Genomic DNA, 642 nt, shown 5'->3' on the forward strand with positions numbered 1-642 from the left:
GTCCGACCCCAAACCGTCCGATTTCTATTTTAAGGTTATTTTTTATGGTTTTTCTTTGATTATTTGTTCTCACTACACATTTGCAAGTATTAGAGATATTTTGGATGATTTAGGTAGTAAGCAAAGATGTAATGTTGTAATCGTTTTGTTAGATCTAAATTTTTTTTTATTAAGTGTTATTTTAGTTTAGGTGGAATCAATTTTATTGATTGTTACTTTTAGTTAGAGCAAGATAGGAAGAGAGAGATTGAGGGAGAGAAAAGAGAGGGAGAGGACCATCTAGAGATAATTAAGGGTATAAGTGCTAACACAAAATTAAGAGTGTTTAACCATTAGAGATAATTGAATAATGGAATGACCCATTTTTTAGAGCATGACTAAGTCATGATAACTTAATAGGATGGGCTAAGGCTATCTCAGATGGACATATAATGAGGGTAGAATTGAGTCATTTATAATATTTTCTAATCAAGCCTTTTTAGGTCTACCTCTACCTTTCTTAACACAAGTCAAATCTAATACATCTACTCTCCTAACATGGTCGTCGAAAGGCCACCTTTTTAAATGACCAAATCATTTAAGGTGGCTCTCTCTAATATTAGTCATGCTCTCTAATCGTCGAAAGGCCACCTTTTTAAATGA

The sequence above is a fragment of the Dendrobium catenatum genome, unplaced genomic scaffold (assembly GCF_001605985.2).
Source record: "Dendrobium catenatum unplaced genomic scaffold, ASM160598v2 original_scaffold_65430, whole genome shotgun sequence".
NCBI classification, from domain to species: Eukaryota; Viridiplantae; Streptophyta; class Magnoliopsida; order Asparagales; family Orchidaceae; genus Dendrobium; species Dendrobium catenatum.